Below are 20019 nucleotides of genomic sequence, written 5' to 3' on the forward strand. Positions count from 1 at the left end.
GCAAAAGCAATTCTTGTTAGTGCATTGTGAAACTTGAATCAGCTGGGATTCTTCAATGTTTTCTTACGGGAAAAGCACTAACTATATTTATAGGGATGAACAGAAAGTACCTCCATCTATGTGTGGATAACACTTACCTAGGAGTGGTTAAAGCTTTTTCAAAGACAGAATGAAGTGCTAGGTACAAAGAGGACAAACTCCAGATACTGGACTGGTCCTCCAGATGCAATTTATCATCATTGTCATCATCAGTGGCATTTTATATCTTGATAATTTGTAATTTTTCAAATTCTGGGTCCTGTCAGGCACTGACAACTTGATCTTCAATAACTGAATTCTATGGGAGCTTCACGAATTTCATGGGAGAAGGAGGAGGGCTTTAACTGTTCATATTATTCAAGAACAGAAAGTACTTATCCTCATTTCAGTCTCTTGAAGTGAAAACATTAAATGGAAAAGTTCCTGTTCACTCCTTTCATCTTTTAAGGACAGGTATGGAGAGAAATCCTTTCTGTACTCTATCTCCTTTGTTCAAGTTGCATTTTGTTATCTTTCACTTCAGGCTGATGCAGTTACATAGTTCAAAGCTCTGCTCCATGCTTTCTCCCTAGGAGCTCAAACAGAGGAGATGGGAAGAGTATTGTGACTCCACTTCTTTCTTCAGCTGTGGAACAATGACAGAGGACACATGTATGAGTCACACACTCGTCAAATAGTTACTTTGAGATTGGACAATCACAACGGGTTGAGCAATCAGGAGAGGAAATACAATGTAAACCCCCAGAACTACATTACAGTGTCATTTACTTGGCCCAAGGAACTGACCAATATTTGTGGCAAATTCACTTTAGAATTATTTGTTTCTTTCATGCAATAATTTACCAAATCCCATACACAAAATTATGTTTTCCAGAACACAATAAGAATGACACCTAGGGGAATTCCTTTGCTTTGCTTTCTTGGCCAAACTTTCTATCCAGTGCTCTACCCAAGAAACTCCTTGTCCCACTTTGTCTTATTTTCTTTCAAGTTTACACTCTCGCTGATTATTTTGAAGCCTCCTCGTTTTTTTCCTGTCTGCTGGCTGCTTCTCAGCTCCTTCTGACAAATGAATACAAATAGCTTCACTAATTAATTCCTGGCCCCTGTATTTTCCTTCAGTTTGGTTTGGGCCATGGCTTTCATTATATCCTTTTTTTGCTTAACAAGGGGCATTTAAGCGTTTCTTCTTTTAGTGTTACTGGAAGGACGTGATTGCGGTCTCCAGCAGGCTTTTTTATTTGAAACAGTGAAATTCAGACTTGTTACGATGAAGGATTCTTTTCTGGCCTACTTTTAATTGCCATTTCCAAGCATTCTTAAAAGAGAATTGTTGGTATGGATCCAGGAAATTTTTTATATGTTTCTTTCGCTTAGGTGTGGCAACCACATAACCACAGGCACAAATGGATTCTTCTAGGGTCAGAGACTTGCTATGTGTGAGTGGAAAATGGAGTGTGGGAGAGATGGATGAAAAGTCTTGGTAAAAGAAGAGTCTAGCTGACAATATCAATTAACATAAATATTTAATCAGTTTTTGTCATAACATATGTGCAGTAATGAATGATGACATAGTTCATAGGAGAGATGAACCTGTGAAGTTCCTTTAGTCACTGTGACACAGAAATTTGCATTTGAAGTATGGTAAAAGCTAGCTATGTAACACCTTTTATATTCAAAGGTATTACCATTGTACTTGTCTGTCACATAAACTAAAATGGCATTGACTCCAAGTAAATTGCATTTCTCCAGTGGTTATGCTGCTTTCTCAGGTATGGTTTTATTCTTATATCTCCAGACAGACCTTTTTTTGAGGGAAAGCTTGTGAAAATGGCACATGTGGTTTTGGAAGGTGGCATTGTTAAGACATGAAGTCTGGTGGTTATAGTGATATACACAAATACCTGAAACAAGAAGTGTCCCTAGGTGTGGTAATTTTTCTTCTGTTGCCTGCCATGAATGAGGGGCCTAATTCCTACACATGAGGATATTAGCCACTTAATTTTTTTCGTATTTTAGTATGTCAGGTCAGCTGTCCTTCAAACCCCAAAAGGGATGTACCTGAAATTCACCTTTGCTATGAACTTTGACATCTTAGCAAAACTACACTTCAGAGTGTGAAACCACTTACAGGATTTAGGTGACCAGATCCCAGTATCTAATAAAGAGCTTTTAGACACTGGTCTGACAATTAGAGTACTTGTCCAGGAAGCGGGAGATCTGACTTTCAGGCCAGGAAATGCACCAATCACCCAATATCTTGCATACAAAGCAATCCTCACTCTGGCTGATGCTGAGCTATGGTATAGACAGGAATGCACAAAGAGCACAGACTGGCTTTGTAGCATAGCGCTTAGAGAACTTGCTTTGCTTTTGGAAAATCTTGGCTCCTGGGCCATGTGCCCAGAACTGTTTGTGCATTTTATTTCAGATCATCACTGGATAAAAAACAGAAACACTGAAGAGAACAATGACTGGAACCACACCTCTCTGCCTTTCCAGCAAAGTTCCTGAGTCATTACAATATTAAGTCAAGCACCCATTGCCACTGTGGTTTTGACTGCCCATGATTCCAGCATCAGCAAGAGGTATGTAAAGTGAGTGTTCTTCCAGGACAATCTGTTGTTTAGTAGTTCAAGCAAAATAGATCACATATGTAAAAAGTAAGTCTTAAAAGAAGATTAGCTCTCCATCCCACCTGAAAGGTGGAAACTTATGATGAGTATTTCAGCTGATCTCAGGGAAATATGCTATAAACACACTTCACATATGAGGACGCACAAGAGACACAGTTGTGGTAATGACTTTCTGGGTTGCAGCTTCATGTTGGAGAATGAGTTTAAATCATTGCAAAAGATAATAACAAATGATAACCAGATAAGGCTAGAAACTGTAGGTGTGCAGGGTATCTCAAGTACATAAGTGTGCTAGATGGACTAAAAGATGGTTAAAAGATCACCCTAAAGATGGACTTTCAGTTGATCAGTACTCTGAATTTAAGCAACAAGGTTATTCTTGGGGCACTAAAATGCTCTCTAGATCTTCTTCCAACTTCCCTGAATTCCCTGAGCTTTTCCTAACTTTCTTTAGTTTTGAATAACCTTGACTGAGGTTCAACACCTTTGCCAGTTCTTGGAGTGATTTCATTTAGTTACCATGAATCTTTGTTTAGGCTTCAGAGGTGTCCCAGTGAATGGGCAGCTTGGGTTTTTTTGTAGTCATTTGGCTGACAAATTTCAGCCTGACTGAGGACAGAACTCATGTTGATTTGTTCTATCATAGAAACATTGGAAGAAATAATATCTCTATAATTTTTGCACCCTTTTATTTTCTTTATTGGTCCAAGATAAGTCTTTTATCTCATATGGAAGCTGACAGTCAGCTACATATTTTCTAATTCATATTTTCATGAAATTTGAGATGATGTTTTTTTCTATTTGTGCAGCTCTTTGTTCTTGTAGAAACACCATGTTAGAAAAAAATATATCAAAACCATATGAAAGAGGTAAGCATATGAAAAATTCTAAAAGCATTTTGTGTTTAATAACATTTCACTTAGGATGACTGAACTGCTGGGAGAATTAAGTAAAAGAACTTTTGACATTACATAATGATACAATAGCTTGCCTTTGGATTATTGTCTGCTCACAAAAATGTGTGGCCTCCAGATCCTGATGCAGATAATCTCAATAGCACAGCAGGCATCAGAAAATGGCTCCAGTGGCTTCAACAGTGTGTTCCTGATTTCCTCTGCTTCTCTTCTGTTTTAATTCTTTAATATATCTTTAACTTCTCTTTCTTAAAAATTTCTGGACTTTTAACCACCTATTGCTCTGAGTTACTTTTAAAATTGCTGTAACTGGAAATGATTAAAGCAGAATTTTATTACCTTTATTTTTAGGGAAATTTCCACTGGTGTATTAGATAGGACTTTGTTTATACTCAGCTTCACTGTTTACTCTTTAGAAGTCCTATTCTCCTTTATCATTGATAAAGTGAGTATTTCATATAGTCACAAGGAAGTGAAAAATATTTCATAATGTGAAAGTATAAATAGAAAAACCTCAGAGAACAAAAAGTTTTAAAGTATTTTTGAATTTCAAAAATCAATTAGATTTCAGGGGTCTGTGTCTAATTCTGATTCTTAGAATGATTTCTTGGGAAATAAACTTCCCAATAAATTTAATTATACTATCTACATCTGTTCATATTTATCTAGAGTTTATGAGATGGATCAAGATTGTTGCCAGCGCTTGTGATTTTATTACATGTCTTATGAGATTTGATTGAGAGTTTTTCTAAATCTCACATGACCTCAGATTTATTGTTTCAAACCTAATGAAATCTTCCTCAAGTATAATGGTTCCTATTACTTTCTGCAGGACTTAAATGAAACTACCGTTAGCTGTGGTACAGTATTTCCCTACAATCTTTGTCTTTATAGCAAGAATTTGCCCATGAGAAGTATGATTCCTATAAGCAACTTATCTAGATATTGTCAAATATAAGAAATATCTGTACCTGTGCCTCATAGGCTCTTTAGCAAACTGTTAGGAACGAAAATAGTAAAAATATCTATATTCAAGATGGAGAAACTGTGGGTTCTAGAACATATTGTGAAAGAAAGGATGAAGACCATAGGAAAATGGGTTTTAAAACCACATGGATTTATGTGAAACTAAACAAAAATCTTCTTTGACAAGACAACAAACATTCAAGTCACCCTCCCCCCCAGCTATTAATCTAATCTAGCTGGACTTCATTAACACACATAATACAGTTCCACAAAGAAGAATAGAATCATAGAATCATTCAGGTTGGAAAAGACACTTTGGATCATTGAGTCCAATCATCAGCTCTACTCTACAAAGTTCTCCCCTAGAATATGGGCACTGGGCCAGAGTTAGACAAGAAGTGTCTTCAGGAGAACTCTCAAGGAGATGTGTTGCCTGGGGAAAATTTAGACAAGACAGAAATCACAATGGAGATCCTCAGCAGTTAGTTCAGGGATTATTTTCTGTTAATTTTCTCTTTAGTGATGTGGAAAATCCTAAACTCTGTTGTTTATGGGTTTCATTACCAATGTGAAAGAAAATTGAACTTTGATAGTGAAATTTTGTAGTGAACTTGGGTAACCTTGAACTCATGTAAAAGTAGTGGATAGAAATATATTAGTATAATATACAACACTGATTTTCTGTGGTTTTGTTTTTAAATGGGTTTTATTTGGTTGTTGATGTTGGATTTATTTATTTTTTTAAACTAGCCCCTACATAGTGAATTTGACCTGAAACAGGTCAAGTATTTTTGGAATGTTAAATCCAACTTGTGAGCTATACAAATTCAACCTTGCTGAATTCTTTACTTACCAATTCCTTACCAAGATTAACATGACTTAGAAAGAGGAATATAGTTAGTCATAGTGTGTTTCAGCCCAGAAAAGATACTAACAAGAGTCAAACAAACAATGGTGTACAGGAACTCATGAAGAAAAATACTTTGTTTAAAGGTTTCAGTATTAGTGTTAGGGTTGTAATAATCTTAGAAAAATCAGTATGTCTTATTGCTTTTGTATCTCTCTGAAGACAAGTATTAAGGAATGCATTTCAAGGTAAATTTAAAAAAAAAAAAAGAAAGAGAACTTGGCAGGCAACATGAAACTCCACATAAGTCTGAATAAATTGCCTTCAAGTTGCCAGCATTAACTGAAATCAGTCACAGTATTATAAACAAAGATCAGAAACACAAGTTACATTTCACATAAAGGCTTATATGTAGGCAGTATTTTATCTATCCAGAAGCCTTCCATATAATCACAATAGCCTAATTGTCTTCCTGTTGACTTCCTACTATTTCAAAACACTGTCCTATTTGACACAGATATTTTCCGCTAGCAGCTAAATGCAATTTGCCTCAGGGCAGAAAATCTGTTAGTTTTAAACAATGTCTTAGAAAGGAACCAGCATCGGTAAGCAAAGAAACCAATGTAGAGTTTCCCTTTGAAGTATTCGGTTATTGACAAGTCACAGGATGTAAGAAAGAGGAGAGGCTGTGCCAATATTTGTGTTAAATAACAATTCTGCTGTATATTAAGGCATAGGAGTTTAGTATATGCCTTGAACACTGTATGACTTTGCAAAGTGATACGCTTCTGGTTTGCGTCCTTCGTGACTTCTATTTACCGACTCTGATGCAAAGCTCATGTCATAAAAACTCAGGAATTCCCAGAGAGTATTCTCATCACTGAGTACTCTTCTGTTTCGATTTTGTATCTCTGCTTCTTGTATGCACTTTGTTTTTATTTCTGCAGTGTGACACAGTTTTTGCAGTGGAGATGGCGAGTCTCCCCTACCTCCAACTTCTTCACAGGCTATGACACAGAATATTCTGAAGAACCGGACATTTTCCTAGAAATGCATGCAATATAAAGCTTGTAAGTGTCCTTTCCTGCAGGAGTTTAAAACTGAGAACTCCTGGTTCCTGTATTTCAGCCACTGGAGAATTTTTCAGTCTGAAATGTAGGGTCTGGCAGCCCTGGCTGGCAGCAAATACTCTCTTGTGTTTAGATTCCAACTGCGTACACCACTTCATTGTAGGTGTGGGAGCTAGTCTGAATAGAGCTCAGAGTTCCCCAAATGGTTTACATTAAGCAGTCCCTCTTTTCTGGTATCCAGCATGTATGCCTGTAGTGGCTGTCTTGGACTTTGTGGTAGGAACCAGTGAATTTGCATGAAATGTCACAGAGTTATCGTTTCAGAAGATGCTATTTTTTTTTTTCTGTAATTTTGAATCATGTTGATTGAGTTTCAGAATTCTTCATCTAAGCTTGTGAAGTTGAATCCAGAAAAGAACTTTCCTTTCTGAATGCTAACTATCACCCGTGGGATTATCCCACCTGTATGAACCCCCTCCAGCAATTCCACTTTTGCTCTCTCTCGTGGAAATGGCTTGGCAGCCATCTCACTTTTAGCCTTTCTTTTGAAACAATTCTCCCTTGTCTGACATTTCCTCTCTACTGCTCATGCTGCTTGAGGCCAATAAAATAAATCTGTAGCCAACTCCAGGTTTCTTTGCACTCCTGTGTGGTTCATCTCATTACAGATTCCTTGTCATATTAAGTTGTGAAGAGTGGAAGGAGTCATTAGTTGTTTTAAAACTTCCTTTCTTTTCTGCATCTTTCAGCACCAAACCCATCTGCTGTAAAAAGCTGTGGTTACACTTTTCTATGCTGCTAAGTATCATATGTCTCTTCCATCTTCTTATCATTATTTGATCCACAGCCAGGTCCTGAATAGCAAGTCATATATCCTATTTGTTTATCAGATCATGGTAAAGCCCTTCATTCAGTAGGATGAAAATCTTGGACATTTGCTCTTTTGGTCCATAAACTTGCAGTTGAAAATGTTAACATCCTGTTTCATCATGAAGCAGGCTCTTGCTGTAGTCTGAGCTGCTGATTATGCTTTGGGATTACCCTCTGGTGGTTTGATATGTACTTTTTGCAACTGCATTTTTTTTTCAGAGTTGCATATATCCTCACACGAATGCCAGAATCTCACAATAGTGTAATTATTTCTGCTACTGTCAGCTAAACAGGTTGGGAATAGCAAATGAGAAATAACAAATTTATAGCAGTACCAGGAGAAAAGGTTCCTATTATTTAGGTCAAATTCTGGCTCATTGACCATCTGGGAGAAGAAGTGATGAAGAACCAGAGTGACTGGGAAGGTTTGATGATGTTTTGCAGTATGTAAATTAAAAAGAATGTTATGAAATTTCAACTAATTCAAGGGATGAAAACATTTATTGATCTAGAAGCCAGAGAGAAACACACAAGACACACAGTGTCAATAAACTTAGTGACCATTATTTAAAAGAAGACAGAAGTCTTTGTCTATGTATTTATACAGACTTCAAAACAGTAAAAAAATATAAAGAATGAAAATCTTTGCAATAGACAAAGGAGAATGTATATCTGGTGAGATGGTCAGTGCCAAATATTTTTACCTGAGCATTCTGAGAACTGTTCTTAGAAAATTACAGTTCACTCTTTTCTAAAGATCCCACTGGAATTCCTTTTGGTCCTGGATTCTTTAATTAGAAAATACAGTTGTTATTTTTTAATGATATACAGTGTTGTAATGTCTGAATAGATGACATTTTGATCTAGAGAAGAAGAGCAGACCAATGCAAAGCAGCTTAATCTGCTTTGATTAGTTTGAAAGGTAGTTTAATCTGTCAGTCAACAATTTGAAGAAACCTATGAACTTGTAGAGCAAGTTGCAGCATAACTGAAGAAAAGATAATATATAAAAGTGCACAATTATTTACATGAAGGTTTAGGCATGTCAAAGCATGCCTCAGCAGAAAAGGAAGCAGTGAAAATATTTCCTTGAAATATAGGCAGACAAATTTGAGTGTCTAATCTATATATCCAAACCAGACACACAGGCATTCCGATCTCAAGAATGGAAAAGATGTCCAGCTGGTGTGGTATGTAAATCTTGATAATGGGTCTGAGAAAGGTAAAAAGTTTTAGTTCAGAGGCCTCAGTGCTGAGATATAGTGCAAGCTCTAAGCAAGTACAAAATAAAATGCTGCCTGTGAAAGTTTGTATGGTTTACTGTTAATAGCATAGTCAATACAGGTAATATTTAGCCTATTTATGCCACTGATTTATTGTCAATAGAAAGTAAAAGAAGCTGACTGTCAATCCACTTAAATCAAGAAGGAAGTTTTGTTCTGTGTCCAGGACTATACAACATTTCTGGCACTAGTCAACATTTTCATTAATTACATGAATGATGGAAGAAAGAACATCTTTGTTACATCTACAGACAACACCAAATAGGAACAGTGCAGTAGAGGACACAAATTTATCCAGGACCTTGACAAATTGGAGAGGACATATGAGAAAAATGGGATGTGATTCAGTAAAGATAAGCAAAGAGCTCTATATTTAGCCAGGAATAGCTACCTAAATGCAGGATGAGAAACAACTGGCTGCCTAGTGGTTCTGCAGAGAAGGATCCCAAGGTTGTAGTGGATCATAGCTGGACATGAATCAACAGTATCACAGCACAAAGTAAGGAAGGCAAGCTGAATGCCAGACTATATAAAGAGTCATGTCTTTTGTAAGACATATGAAGAAATTCTGCTCAACTTAGCATTAGATCCACCTTAATTGGAGCACTGTCTCCAGTTAGGGGACTATAAGACAGGTGTAGATCAGTTTGAAAGAGAAGAGCAGTGAGCATAGGCAGAGGCTAGAAAATATAATGGACAAGGAAAGATGTAAATATTGTAGTTGTTTGGTCTAGAGAAGGGAAGATTGGTGTGAGACATGATAACAGACTTCAAATATTTAAAAAGCTACTGCACAATGGAAAGGAATATATCAGTAGTGGATAGCATAAGAGATAATTGGCTTAAACTGCAGCAAGAGACTTAGGCTAGACATTAGGAAAAACTTTCTAAGGATAGTGAAATACCAAGACAGATTGCCTAAAAAGGTTGTGTAATACTTGTCTACATTGTTAGAGGATTTTAAGGATTGGCCAGGAATATTTTAACTAAGCTAAGCTCTTAAAAGTGAAGTATACATGTAGATGAAGTTGTTCATAATGAAATAAAGTTACATTGGTGGTACTGAAGTCACCAGTTGGTTCCAGAAACAGGTGTCAGGTACTCAGCCAGTGTACCTTATCGTGGTGCAAGAAACTTTCATGATGATGAAACTTGGAGTATGACTAAGTATCCTTGCGATTCAAGCAGCCATATGTGCTGTGTGTCAGACAATGTATATTCTGCCTATTGCCCTGCTACGGTTAGTGAACTCTTTTATGACCTTGGCGATACTGCTGAGGATAGCCAGATGTTTTGGACCCATTCCTGGTCATCTCATTTCTACAGGATGATGTAATCCTGCCTGGAATACTTCTCTCTCAGACACAAAATTGCAACCAATACCTGGGTGGGAAGGTAAAATTTTGCTGTTTGGACAACCCTGCCTTTCCTCAGTATATTGGTGAAGAATGGCTTGATTGCCTGGTTCCATTGGGTACAAGTGACCTGAGTGGTGAGGTCCAAGCCTCATCATGCCCTCTGCATGAACCACACACAGACAGTCTGTTCGGATCATGTAGAACAGGAGCTCAGGGTGGCTGCTGAAGTTGGTTGAATTTGAATTGTAGTTGTATAGTCACCTAAATTGAAGCAAAGTGCATTACAGGGCAGGGAGAAAATCTGGAATAATTATCAAGCGGCTGTAGAGATCCTCTGGGCAGGTTGAATGGATGCAGGCAGCCTATTACCAATATCTCTTAGCTTCACCAGTGTAAATGTCATCTAATACACTCCAGTCAGTTTTGGGACTCCCCATAAGGGTAGGGGCAGCGTTAGCTTCCCTCTTGTGTGCACTGCAGAGAGAGGATCTAAAAAGCTGTTAATAGCACCAAAGAGTACATTTTTCAGGGAGAACTCTATATGGGCTGCTTATAGACTATAGCACAGCATATAGCACATACAACTGAGTTCTTAAACTTAAAATAGGGAAAAGTATAGAAAATTGAAATATTTTCCATTTTATCCTACCAAATACTCCAAAACCAAAACTGCAAAAATTTACTTTGGGTGAGAAGCCATCCTTCTAAAAAGAGTCAAGGAGAATATGAAGAATGAAAGCCTGAAAAATGAGAAAAAGAGTTGTAAATGTCAAAGAATATGAATTAAAGGTGAATTTATAAGGTAATAAGGAACGATGGCATACTGATGATTGATTTAGCAAAAGATAGTAAGGTGGTTTTTAAACATGAATTTAGATCAAGGAAAAACCTCAGTGATTTACAGTGAAATGTAGGCTGATAGGGAAAATGCTCCATCAGTTGCTTATCTATGCTTTTAGGATTTAACAGAAGGAATTCAATATTTGATACCTCTGACATGAAATATTTCAGTGATGGCCCTGAAGCTCTATTTCCTAAAATTAAATGTTCTTCAATCAGTAGGCTCCCATAGACTAAGCATATAATAGCATTGATAGTGTTAACTAATACAGAATTGATACTGATGTAAGTTTTTTTCTCTAGAGAAAAATTTAAAATAAATATTTAAAGATATGAAATATCTAAAAATATTTTAAAATAAAATTCAGAATTTTATATAAATTTACTCCAGCATTACTTATTGACTTGTAAAAATGGAATTGTTCCTTCTGCTTTCTTCTTTTTTTCTTTTTCTAGTTTAAAATATTTTGTTTGTTCTGCTGTTTAGTTAGCACATCCTGTCTTTGTTGCCTATTTACTGCAATTCCCCTTTATGTCACAAACTACTATGATCATATGGCTCATGAGATCTCTGGTTTCTTGTTGGCATTTCCCTGTTCAACACTTGTCACTCAAATACAGAATAATATTACAGAGTTAATAATTAATATTGCCATTTATGTCCAATAATTTTGAGACTGATCCAAAGCCTCTAATTTTTAATGGGCTGCTGGTTATGTCTCAAATGAGGATATGTTGTCACAGAATTAACAAAAAAACCACCCACTATCATAGTGCAAACTGTATTTTATCATTATTTTTCTGGCAAAGCTTTTCTTACAAAGTAGTACTCACTCTGACCATTTGTGCTCATTTAAGTGAAACAGCAGTTTCTTTTTCTGATTTCGATTCCAGACTTCCCAAGTTTTTTATTTTGTGACATCAGAATCATTGACTATTTTTTCATCAATCTTTCTAACTCTTTTCTGATTTTAAGACTTATTAATGTTTTCATAGAAATTTTCACAAAAATTAATATCAAGAGGAACTCCAAAGTTTCCTGAATTTAATCTGTATATTACAGTCCAGGTAATTTTACCCAAATGCACAACTCTCTTTGGCAAATCTTCAGTAGGCATTATCAAAAACCAGAAGAAACCAATATTCCATCGATAGTGGCAAAACAGTTGAGACCAATATAAATGGTGTCAGTGAGTTAGATATGAGATTCCAGATGATCACTGAATGGTAAATCAGGCTACAGAAGGAAGGGAAAGCTTGCTAAGGCAAAAAAGTTCCTTCCAAAAAAACCAGAACCAGTGACCAGCATAAATTTTGTGCAGCATACTTCAATCAGGCACCTAGGAAGTTTCTGTATCCATAGCTGAACACTGATCAATCTTTCTCGAGATGCTGCATTCTTCAGCTCTAAGGTTAGCGTTCTGTGATCAATGTCTGATGATGTAGAGAAAGATAAATATTTAATCAAAATCCTCCTCATTTATAAGTCATCTTATGTAATTCCTACTAACCCTCTGAACTTAAGAAATTTTCTCATGTGGCAGTCCCATACATCTGGCTTTGCATTATTGTTTTCTACTCTGAAAACAATGCACCCTGCTCTGTAGCTCACATGGTATGTTCCCAGAGGTAATATTTTTTGTTTAGTTGCATTGAACACATCTGGTTGCATTCTAACAATTTCAGAAAATGATCTAGAGTGCTTTGAGTTAGTTACTTGTTCTCATTACTTACTGTCATGCCAATTTTTTTTAAAAAAAATTTATTTTTCCCAGAAAGATTTGATAAGATAAAAATACTTGCTAACACTGGTCCAAGAACTTTTCTTGAAAATTTTATGTTGAGCTCTGTCAACAAGACAGTTTTCAAGTAATTTAATTTTTGTCCTGCTGTTAGTATATAATGCAATATTGTACTGACTGTATAAGTAAAACATCGGAACGTGCTATCTTCCAAACACACTATGTCACTGCCATTGTTTTTGGAAACCAGATTTGTATTGCTGTCAGTAAAGACCACAGATTTATTTCTGATAAGACTTTTGTCTGTGTACAAAGTTGAATTATTTAAATTCCAGTTTTATCTTTATTTGCATGTATCTATGAATCTATTTAAATTTCTTTATTTTAACCTTCCTATAAATTAGGCTAACTGATTTGTAATTCACAGGATTATTCATTTTATCCTGTTGAATACTGGAACCACATTTGTAGTTATTCAATCACTTGGAATTTCTTCAGTTTCCCAGGACTTGTGAGAAATAGCGCATGAGTTGTTCTGAAAGCTCCCAGCTGGTTTTCTTAGGGCTCTTGGGTGTCAGTTATCTAGGCCTGTTGATTTGCAAATGTTTAATTTCAACAGATGTTCCTTTACATCTGTCTTTGCTACACATGGTAAACTTGCTATTACAGCAGCAGCAGCATCTGGGATACATACAACCTCATGCTCCTTTCCACATATAGCACATAAATGTCTATTGGCCATTTCTGCATTGTAAGTCATTTTTTTGCCAGAGTCATCTAGATGGACATGTACCTGTAATCCAGCCCTTTCAATATTAGCTTTCCTTCTTTTTCAGCAGGCCTTCAACATCTCCTTTTAACTACTCTGGTCTCCTACCCAGAATAACTTTTTTCCATGTCCTTGGAATTGTGGTTTATGGGATACCCCATAGGACATTCATGAACAATTTCTGGCTTTTATTAAAACACTTCACATTAAATACATGAGCTTTGTCAGTTATCAGTTGCTTCAAATTTGGTAAAAATGACCACTTTAGGGTTCAGGTATTCTGATAATGGATTAGTGCTGTGTTGTGTTCTCATAACTGAAATCTAACTAGATTAAGATCACTGACATCGTTTTTTTATGTCATTGCCGCATCTCTGCCAGTAGGAATAATGCCCAAATACTGAGTTACGTCATGCTGTTTGCTCTTGGGTACTCAACATGTCCAGAAAAGACCCTTGAGTTGAAGTCACTCTTGGCAACACTGGTTTTCTTCCCGTTGCACCTCAGCTGTGGCTTAAGGAGCAGTTTGCACTATGCATAAAAGATTAAGACTGTAACAGGAAGGTGCCTTCTTTAGTTTCATTAACCAGAACTTCTGTCCATAAACTTTCATAGTGCAGTGTTTGGTGTCCTCTGTAGCTGCAGTGTCTTTGATGCGAACTGTTACTTCCTCTCCTTCATCCCTCTTTCAGTCATTCTATTTTTCTAAAGGCAAATTACAGGATTAGTTGCAATATTCATGCAATAAGATTCAACTTGCCACTTGGCAGCACTACCTGCTCTGGTAGATGTTGAATAAATAATCCAAAAATCTTACTATAGAGAGCTTCTAAGCTGTCAGGCTTGTACAAGCTCCTTTTTCCAGATACTATAAACCAACAAAACTACTGTAAGTATAAAACTTGCACAAATCTATTAGTTCATTCTAGAATATTGTATGATATAATGGAAGGACCTCTGCAGCTCGGCAAGTTCAATGGACATGTAAGCATAAAAAACCTGATGTTTGTCACCCCTGACTCATGAAACTTATTTTAGGCATGAAAAGTTCTTGTCATTGCATGACAAATGTGAAGAAAGATATGGTGAAAGTTTGTCTCTTTACAGCCAAGAATTCACTCTAAGTGTGCACACATGATGACCATGAACAAAATCTACATTCAGGTATCTAACCACAGACTATATACTTAACAGAAAAGCAAGTTCTTTTTTTTTTTTTTTTTTTTTTTAACTCCCAACTGGTTTGACTTGGGAAATAAAAAGTTTTTAAAAAATCACTTCTCAGAAATATGTTATTTGGTATAATAATATCTTAAGACTCACATAATGATCTTAGTACGCCATCTTCACTCTTTCAGAATGGACAGTTTGACATAATTACAGATGCAAACAACAGTGCATTGATGGTCTGGCTCCATCTCGCAAAGAGTAAGTTGGCTACAGAGAGGAAATATATGGAGTACTGTAAAAGGAACACTAGTGTTATTGCTGAACAGGGTGTCATTTGTCTAATTTTATTTTTGAGGCAGATATCACAGGTGTGTGAAATAGTATATGCACTCTGGTGCAATCCCTATATGAGGTAAAAGAGGTTAGGAAAGAGAGTTCAGCTTGTTTGCTTTTCTATGACATTTAAAACCTCTTTGTGAATAATTTTTCTCTTTAGTTACAGGTAGTTTTATGCTGTTTAATAAGCAGCAGAAAATTATTAATGATTTTTAAAGATAAAATATTTTATTTAATTTCTGTATCAGGTAACTAAGCAAGTTTTTTTCCCCTTGGTTTCCCATATCACACTACAAATTTTTATTCTTAAACGGACTAAAAAATAACTTCTTAAAAATGAACAAGCAAGCTACTATTTAGAGCATGCAAACATCATGCTGCTTTAACACCTGTGATATTGAGTTGGACAGAATATAATATTTGAAATAAGTGATTGTCTAGTGATGAGACATTACAAATCCCCGATGTGAGATATTTATTATCTTTTGAATAGCTTTTCAGTTGCTGACACTGAAGGTGATACTCATATATCACATCTAACACAGACTAGCTCTTTTGACAGGATAATCAGGAAAATTCCCATTGTCTAAAGACACATTGAGAGAGAGACGATATATAATGGACAAAAGGAAGAGGAAATCTTACGAATGATGACCTTCAGAAAGGAAACTGCATTATTTATATACACTGACAAAGGTCTCTCTGACACTGAGGACTGGAAAGGTAATGCAGCTACAAGAATGAATGATAGACACCAGAGATATTCTTGGGCATCCCAGGTCTCTGTGCTTGGCAACAAATCTGCGGGGAGAGAGATACTACCTGTGGTAAAGGATAACATTGTCACAGCTTGAGTAAACTGAACGTATTTAAATCTGTGGGATCAGGTGGAGTGCAACATGGTGAACTGACTGAGGCCCTTGCAAGGCTGTTCTCCATTGCTGCTGAACAATGACAAGGCAAATATTGCACCCATCTTCCAGAAAAGATGAATCATCCTCAAAGAAGGAGAAATCAGGAACTACAGACCAGTAGGCTTCACCTCAGCCCCTGTAACAAGTTGTGGAGAAAGTCCTCCAGGAAGCCCTGTGCAGGCATTGAAATCCCAACAGAACAGGTGGTTTAGTCCTGAGGAACTTTGTTTTCAGATACATACATAAATTAAAACTTGTATCCCCCTCTTCCTTCTTTAGTCCCAGGCCCTGTTTTTAATTTCTTTTCATTTTCTGGATTGTGGCAAACACATAGCTATGTTATGTTGGAGTATGTGTATTTGTCTACAGAGTAAAACTTATAGAAGTGTTGTGGATGATTCAGCTTTTGCCTCACTTTTTCTCCAAGTGTTTCTAACAGCAGACCCTCATCTTGTTACACTGGTTGAGTTGCACTGTTTTATACGAATCATCCTGAATTTTCCTGTTAGCTGATGATGAAACAGTGAAGTTGAAGGCACTTAATAGAACATGTTTACTGATATGCTGTATTTATTGTTGGAAAAATTACTCTACTGGCCTGAGGAGACCATAGATATTTCATGTCTGGAGAAATGCCAACTGTATATTAGATTATTTTTCTCTTGGAAAGATTAAATGTACAATATTTCATTCGAACTTAATTTGCTTCATTTACAAAATTGGCAGTTGGGTCCCTTTATAAAATGGGTCTGCTCTTTAAACACTTGTGTTTGGTAAAAATGTTAGTATGATTTATAGTTGAAATGGCTTCAGATTGCTCATTTAGCCATCACTGTTGTTTTTATTTATTTATTTGTTTAATTATATCTATTTATTTATTTAATTGATTATATAGTTTGCTTTCAGCAAACACAAAGTTATAAACTAGCAAAAATAGTATTTCACTCTAAAAGTTATGGTAATTCTGTAAGAGGGCAGTGAATTTTGGATTAAATGCTTTAGAAGAAAAAAGAAATTATGTTTGTGTTCATGTACAAGTTCAAAAGTTGTCTTAGCTTCATTTATACCAGGTCACATTCTTCTGTGGGTTGCCTTTTTGCACTCTCTTGTCTACACTTTAAATTAGACTTTGTGTGGTCTATCATTGCCTTTGCTGAGAAGTCATTTCTTATTTCCTGAGACACTGTGGTGGTGGAGATCAGCTTAAATATCTGAACTGACAAATCCTTGGCTTAACACTAGGGTCAGCAAAGAATTTGAGACTATGATTAACATTAAGCAGGATAATTTTCATGGGACTGATCATATGCTTTAAAGTAACCATGACCTTCTGCACTCTCTTGAATGTCTGTATCCAAGAAGTGAGGGCTCTGCTTGGCTAGGGGAGGGGAGCTGTGCTTTTCCCCACAGTTAGGTGCTCAGAGATATCCACATGCCAGGATCGCTCAGGCATTTGGAGAGGACCTTGAAGAAGAAAGAAAAAGGGTAATGCTGATTTGTACTCAGTCATGAATACTTCAGTAGTAATTTGCTATGCACTTTTGAAAAATCAGTTGATGATTTTGGTTTGTTAATTTTGGTGAAGATTTAGACCAATGTACAAAGCCTCTGTGAGACCAGTATGCTTGATTTACTAGCAAACAGTGCTATTATGGCTACTTCACAGCCCCTTTGCAGGCATCATCATCTCCTAAACAACTTCTGTTACCCCCAGGTACTGGACAAAATTAGCCCTGATGCTAGAAGGCGGACTGCAATTTATAAGCATGCAAGATTTTTAATGCAAAATTCAGTTGAACTTTGTATCCCTTGTGGATCATCTCCCTTTTGAGAAAAGATTATTACCATTACATCAGAATGAAAGCAGTGTAAGCATATATGTCTGAAACTGCAAACTACAATTCAGATGCTATTTTTAGTCTTGAAAGGGACTTTTGTACTTATTCTGATATTCAGTATCTGTATAAGCCCTTCAGGTTCCCTGGAATGAAATCCTCAACACACACTTTTCACCTGAAGATCTCTCTTCCTTGCCTTGTCTTTGCCTCGTCTTGTCTTGTCTTCTTTTGTTAACTAGTTCCCCTTCTAATGAAGATACATCTGGAGTTAACAAAGAAAAGGAGCTAACACAGCTTTTTGTGCACCATCACTGGGCTCAGTCTTCTGCATGTTCTGTCCCTTTCCCTGCCCTTTGTTTCTTGTCTTTTCGGCAGTTAAAGCCAGTTAGAGAAGGAACTACATCTGTACAAAACAAAGCACTGTGGAGACTATTTTTCGGTGAGCTCCTGAGGCTTACTGTAATATCTATAATACAAAATAGTTGAATGTGGCAACAGTTCAGTAAGGACAAGAAAAAAACAAATGGCATTCAGATCGCATTCCTAGTTTCTGAGAAAATACTGAGGGGCAGAAGAAGGAAAAGAAATAGACTTATGTCTGGAAAAAGCTAGCATACGTAGCTAAGGCCCCTAGCATGAAAAAAGAACTGTGTCACAGACATAGCTGAGGTTAAGAATAGACATATTACATCATCTTTTGCACAATGCAGTAATGGGAAAAGGGAGGAAATGAGGCCTTAGGAGAGGAATAAATAAATTACAGCCAGTTTTTATAGAAAAATGGCTAGACTGGAAGCTCCTTAGGAAAAATCTGGATTGTGGTCTGTTAGATACAGGTGAGGAATGACTGGAAAGAACTACTCTAACAAAAAGAAAAGAATAGTTGGGGTTACTGATGACATGGAAGAAATGGTCAGAGGATCTGAGAACATTCAGTTAATTTATTTATTTTTTTTTTTGTTAGGAGATCCTGTAATTACTTCAGGCATGTTAGTGATGGTGGCAAGCTGTGTGGCAGCCTTTCACACTTTAGTTTCCCCAAGCCCAACAGGAAAAAGGTATACAAAACTCTGAACAGTTCCTTTCCCACATTAGACTTTATCCAAGACTGTAATTAAATTAGTCAAAAGAAAGTTCTCTTGAGAGCAAATTCTACCTTCAGAAGTGTACCTCTGGAGTCTTGTTTAGCATGTGGAAAAATAAGGGAGTTTCATTCGTCCAGTAAGAACACAGAACCTCTACAGGATGGGAGCTGTGCTCAGCACTGGCAACATCCCATCCTCCTTGGGTAAAGGTGGCACTTAGATGGAAGGACTGTTGCCAGTTGGGGTGTGCAAAGGAGCTCCCAATAAACGTAGTCCACAAGCCAGCTGAATGTTAGGTTTCTTTGCACAGACCTAACAAACGCTTCAAAAACTCTGTCTTTATTTCAATGGTGGCTTTAATCATGAATAATCAAAAAAGGAATACTTAACCTGTTAAACCATAGGGCAAGGAATTTAGCTAGATGGGCTATCAGTCTAAATCTTCCAGTAGGTCTTTGTAGAAAGCTCTGTTCTGCACTTGTATTTCTAGCCTGGAGCAGAGAAATGGAGGGAAGGAGGAAAAAAGTGTGTTTAGTGTTTCTTAGTTCAGCTGGCGAAAAACAACATCTCAGCTCTGGAAGTATAGACTAAAAGTCTGAAAGCAATTTAAACTGTTTGGAGAAAAATTTGGAAAAATAAACAAAGTCTATATGGTTACATGGGAAAAATGCTGGGTAGTAAATGATTGTTAGAAGCAGGTGTCGGGCAAAGATTGTAAAACCTATAGCCTAGGGATAAAGGCAAACTGGGGTGATACCATATGTCTACTGGTCTACTGAAACCAATCATTTGTCTAATTCTGGAGCACTGCATCAATATGTAGAACAGGATGGGGTCTGCTTCTTGGAATCCCTCTTTTGTTTCTGGACACTAAAAAGATGGAAACATATTCTGGAACATCCTGTAATTTAGTACCTAGTACCTCTTATCACTCTGTGGTTTTAGTAATTATACTTATTTCTGAATTTTTGTTTAAAATTCTTCAGCATCTGATACGGTTTTGTTTGAAACAATCAAGCAGATTCAGGAAAGGTGTGTGTCATGTAAAAGACAATAGCTCCTAATTCCAGTCTCACTTGGGGCCTGTGTTTAGGAGAGTTTGTGTCCCTGTAACAGACAAAAGAGCACTTTGTAATTGGTTTGCGTTCACAGCTCCATGTAAATCCAAAAGTAAGCCAGTGACAACATAAGATGTGCTCACCTTGTAAAAGGGTCCACGCTGGTTTTGCCTGACCCTTCTTTAGGGAAGCAGCTCTTAGATTATAAGAGGCATCACAGAGGTGTAGAAGTCTAATGAGACCTGTAAAGGGACACCGTGAATCAGAAAACCTTCTGCCTCAAC

The sequence above is a fragment of the Strix aluco genome, chromosome 3 (genome assembly GCF_031877795.1).
Source record: "Strix aluco isolate bStrAlu1 chromosome 3, bStrAlu1.hap1, whole genome shotgun sequence".
Classification (NCBI taxonomy): Eukaryota; Metazoa; Chordata; class Aves; order Strigiformes; family Strigidae; genus Strix; species Strix aluco.